The following is a 4,869-nucleotide window of genomic DNA, read 5'->3' as shown; positions in this document are numbered from 1 at the left end:
ATAACAATATTCAACTAGTAATACGTATTTAATACGTATTTATTGTTTTAAGGCTTGTTTAATTAGTATATATAGTTTTCTCCTTAAAATATGAAATATAGCTAAATATGTTCCGATGTGAATGGTGTGAGTTAATTTGTCTCTGTTTGCAAACCTAACAGCCCTTAAAGTCAACATAGAACACGACATTCTCTTCTAATTGTTCCGAAGATAATGTTTCTGCGTTTACTTTACGGTAATATAACGCACCATTATCATGTATTACTAACGTCATCATTACCTTTTTAATCGATTGAAATATAAACGTTTTCCATTCTGCCTCCACCCCTGGGCATAAAATAGATCATGCACGAAAACCCGGTTAGATTTTTAGGTCAACTTAAAAATAGGTGTTATTACAATCAATATCAGTAATGTTTTATTTGAAACTTTTGCAAACGTATAATATTTCATGAATGTTTTATGAAACAAAAGCAGTCTTTGTAAAAAATAACGGTTATAAATTAATATGATGCATGGTGTTGAAAAAGAAGTATTAAAGTAGACTAAATGCAGTTAAAATACAATCGCTTATATGATTTTTTGCAAAATGTAAGCATGATACATATTCGAATGGTGAAATAAGAAAACAATGCGAGGTATGAGCATTATTAATTTAATTAAAGTAGGTGTCTTGAGATGGTTTGTGGATATATGTAACGAGTTTGTTAATATGTTTATAGTTTTATTCTTCTTCTTTTTATTTTTCTTCTTCTTGGTGAAAGCCTTGTGGCCTGTTTTTAAGAGAGATAAGCCTCCTGCGATATCGATTCCCAGCTATCGATCCATCTCTTTGGTGGTCTTCTTGGGAGTCTTCTGAGAAGGGGGTTGGCCATACAGTGCGATGTGTGCCATGTAGTTTTATTCAATCCGCAATATTGTTATTCTCGAATCATTCACACGTTGCAAAATATATTTTTTATCATTTGACTTATGGATACAAGCAATAAACTGCCATTTATTTTGATCAGGATACAAATCATGGCAACTAATGACGAGTTCATTCGGTTTTTTGTTAGTTGTAAGAAATTACTGTATGGCAATAGGTCTTCTAATATTAGTTTATTTTATATGAAAAATTTACTATTTTTTTCACATTAATATTAATATTAATCGCCAAAATACCTATTCTTCTTCATCTTTGATGAAATGTCAAAAAATAATATGAAAATAACTCCTGTAATTGGAGATAATCCAGATTTTGTGAACAAGTATTTGGACACACTCAAAATGTTGTAAATAAATTATCTGGTCAAATTATAAGCTTAATAATAAAAATGAAAATGGTATTTTCTGGCGTTTCTCATGTGTGTGATTATAATCCGGGATTCGGATCTCACATACTAATATAAGAGTTTCTGCTTAATAAAAAAGCTTCTTTACATCTCACCAATAGATGTCTCTAGTGAAGTTCTAGTGATTCAAGAACAAAGTTTCTAAATTGGTTCATATATATAGAACTTCGAAGAATTTGAGTAGTGTGGTTGTCAATAATGGGTAGAATTGGTGAATGTTACACGTGTGTAAAGTGATCACTCAAACCAGCCTATGACGGTCGTAAGCCCCGTAAATGCCCAGACTTCCATATTCTTCTTCATCTTTGATGAAATGTCAAAAAATAATATGAAAATACCTATCTTTGATAGACATGCTATATTTTTTTTATTAAATAATTGATTTTCATTATTGCATTATTTATTATTTCTACATTTTTATATAAAATTTTCTTCTTCTCTTCGTGTTACGTCAGGTCCTCCTGACGTCAACTATCACTTGAGAGTAATTAAATTGTATTTATCTTGGAGTTTAAAAATGTAAAAATGGAAATACAAAATATTGGTAATTATCAAGTGCATTAACGAGCATCGTTAAGTTTTATAAAGCTTTGATTGAAATCTACTAAAAAAAATTGAAATCACAAAGATAAGGCTACTGTTGAAGGCTATATTAATATTATTCTTACCAGTGTAGTTTACGTTCCTCAGAGAAGGTTTTTAGAAAGTTATTAAATATTCTGACATATCGTAGCGCGACCACTGCTCGCTGACCAACGTCCTGTGGATGACAATCCTTTGAGGCTTTTCAGGTATCATGTTTCATAAACCTTTTCACAAAGGATTCAAGAGTCTGAAGCTACACATAAACTCCCTCTCTCTCATTCTCCATATGAACCAAACTTATAATACCTTCTCTGTAATAATAACGTAGATTTTTTCCACCCAAAAATATAGCTGTGAGCTCCATAACTGTTTAATAAAAAATATTAAAAACTTAATAATCAATATCAAATAAGAGATAACCAATAAAAAGGACATTAAACAAGATAAGATCACCTTTCAACCTACAAACATTTACCTACTACGTTTAGTTTTTGAAAATATTTCGGAAAAAAGGAACTTAGTAAATGAATTGTGTAAAAGTTTATTTCTGTATCCGTTTGAAGTAATCCATTTATCATAACGCAAAAAGTAACAAACAAAATTATATCTAGATGAACTTTAAACCAGCCAACATGATATTTAAAACCATTTGTTAATAAACAAACACATTATTTTGCGTAAAATTTTGTTACGTTTTAAATCACATTTTTGTTCAAATTTGTTTTGCATTTCATTATTCATTAATTGTATAACGATAATTTGAAAAGTTTTATTTTTCCGGTACTATTCTATGAAAAATATTAAATATATTATATTATGGTTTTTGAATTATTAATTTTAACGCCTCCGTTGAAAATCGAGCCAAAGACCTAACAATCGTGCACAGTAGCTAAATGTTAACACCATGGAGACAGAAATATTATGTACTCTTTATTGTATAAATTTGTGAATAAACACATGTCATATTTTCAATTTAAAAAAATTTAAAACCTATGAAACATTTATTCAATCACTGATTTGCTTTAAAAATGAGCCACATGAGTTACTTCATTTAATTTAATTACTTGTGTTAGTCAAATTATTATTATCATTTTATTAATACCTTCCAAAATACTATCAATTAACCTTTGTTATTGCAATTGCAATTCCAGTAATTAATTTCATATATTATTAGGTTGAAATTCATTGCTCTATCCTATTGTTACGGGCATTGACCGGCAGTGATACACTATCATACAAAATGAGGTTTCGTTTAAGCATTGTCCTGAAATGTGTTCAGTGTTTAAACATACGAGATAATTTAGGCTGATTATTTCAAACTGTGTAATCAGTAATCAAGTATTCACGTAGTCAGAGGGAATGTTTACATCAAAAACATCACAGCAGTTTGTGAAAATTCGATAGTTATTTTTTTGAAAATATATGCCTGTTAAAATTATTTTTACGTTCATTACAAATGAGGTATTGGGTACAATTTTCAAATACCATTATTTTTTAATGCATTTTGCTACAATCGTTTATTGTTATTTCATTTCTCGTAGGTACATTAAAAATGTTTTTGCAAGAAACTTTTGGATAACATCCTTGAAGACCATATATAAAAACATATAATAGATATATGTAGAGATTTAAGTATCTTCTTGTACAAAGAGAACATGACCTGTCGTCGTCTGGCTTAATCAATCACTTTATAGACGATACTTACAGAAGTATAATATATAAAGTGACATCTTGATGTATAACTATAAGGGGTTATTCAAAATACACATTCACTATCGTTTTTGATATAGAAACTGAATATACTATAAATCCTTGTACATAATCGGCAAGGGAAATTTTCTTTGGCAACCAATAAATTTTATCTAAAAAACTATAAGGGGTTTTATCGAATGTGGGTTTTCTATCCAAATATATGAATATTAATTAAAGCCAAATGATTTGCTGGAAAATGCAGACATCTCAAATAAAAATAAATGAATAAGCCACAGAAAAAGGTCTTAGCTGTCGCGACCACTGTATAACGTATGTATTAAGGATTGAATTAACTTTCACGTCGGGTTTCGTAATAATCGAGTGCTGAATTTTTTTCCAATGTATTACCACCTTTTTACATATGTACTTGTTCAATTTCCCTTCAAAATATTTTTAATTTATTTTTTAAATCACGTTTTGGAAATTATCAATCTCAATAGCGTAGAATGACTATATCCACTCTCCTATCGTTTAGATCGTAGAGGTCCCGGGGATCATCCCAAATTTGACCCAGAATCTGACCCTAAACACAGAAGATGTCCTTAAAATGTGTTATTTATTCACGTACAGAATATGCTGGAGGCTCTACCGGATATCCGGTAAAACGAGAAGGATTTATGATCCTCCGCTCAGTTAAGACGGCCGTAGGCTTTTATCGTGTTTTTAAGCGAGGATTTTTATCGGGGCTCAAAATCACAGCTTTGTGGATTTTTTTAAATATTCGGTCCGTTGGCGGTTATGGCGACATTTATACGAAAGCTTACATATATATCCAATTTTTATTTCAAGTAAGCACACTTTAAAACCCTTTAAATTTTCATGAACTATATAACATGCGGAATTCAATCATAATAAACATTAAAATAAAACGTTGTACTGTATGATATTTGTGTACAATAAACTTAAAGTTAACTGGACAGTCACTTTGTGGTAATATCTATCTATATTTAATCCACATAATTTTCAAACACCTATTATGTGGTATGCATCAAAACACGTGTCACTTATTACTTATCATGACACTTATGTATTTAGTAAAACTTAAATTAGAAAACCATCTTTGTTTGGTTAGTAAATATTGCCATACCCAAGAATCTAAAACTAAAGACTGACCTTGCTTGCGTAGTATTAGTGATTAATTTAATATTCGATATATTTTAGTGCCTTCTACACCATCTGATTGCGGGAAGGGGTAAAA

The sequence above is a fragment of the Brachycentrus maculatus genome, unplaced genomic scaffold, assembly GCF_059751285.1.
Source record: "Brachycentrus maculatus isolate JH-2025_06_01 unplaced genomic scaffold, ASM5975128v1 h1tg000558l, whole genome shotgun sequence".
Classification (NCBI taxonomy): domain Eukaryota; kingdom Metazoa; phylum Arthropoda; class Insecta; order Trichoptera; family Brachycentridae; genus Brachycentrus; species Brachycentrus maculatus.
The sequence above is the reverse complement of the archived record's forward strand: the minus strand, read 5'-3'. Positions refer to the sequence as shown.